This window comes from Orycteropus afer, unplaced genomic scaffold, assembly GCF_000298275.1.
Source record: "Orycteropus afer afer isolate SDZICR_OR568_19922 unplaced genomic scaffold, OryAfe1.0 scaffold00871, whole genome shotgun sequence".
Taxonomy (NCBI): domain Eukaryota; kingdom Metazoa; phylum Chordata; class Mammalia; order Tubulidentata; family Orycteropodidae; genus Orycteropus; species Orycteropus afer.
The window spans coordinates 275,914-276,543 of NW_006922458.1; positions in this window are offsets into that span (position 1 = coordinate 275,914).

Genomic DNA, 630 nt, shown 5'->3' on the forward strand with positions numbered 1-630 from the left:
GTAGATTGCCCAACCTTCCTTCCGAGGAGTGGCTGGTGGGTTTGAACCGCCAGCCTTCTGGTTAGCAGTCAAGTGCCTTAGGCACTATGCTACCAGAGCCCTATGGGTCACTTCTATTCTGTCCTATACAATTGCTATGCACTGAAATCAAATCATGGCAATGGGTTTATTATGAATATGTTCAAGAACTTAATGAAATAGATAGTCATCGTGACTGAAAAGATGGGGAATCTTTTCATCGTTCATCCGGAATAAAAGTTCTAAAATATGACACAAATGGAAATTCTAAACTGAAAAGTTCAGTATCTCAAATGAAAAATTCAACAGGTGTGGTTAGTAGCAGATCAGAGACTGCAGAGGAAGGATTTAGAGTACTTGAAAATATGAACATTGTAGTCAAACTGCTGAAAGATCAAAGACAAAGGCAATCTTAAAAAGCAATCAGACAGAAAGTGCACGTTGCTACAGGGAGCACGAATAAGGCCACCCACCAGTCTCTCAGCTCCGATGGTGTGGCACCTAAGGCATCCGACTGCTAACCAGAAGGCTGGCGGTTCAAACCCACCAGCCACTCCTGGAAAGGAAGACTGAGCAATGATACTGCCTCGGAAACCCAAGATGGGGTCTCTA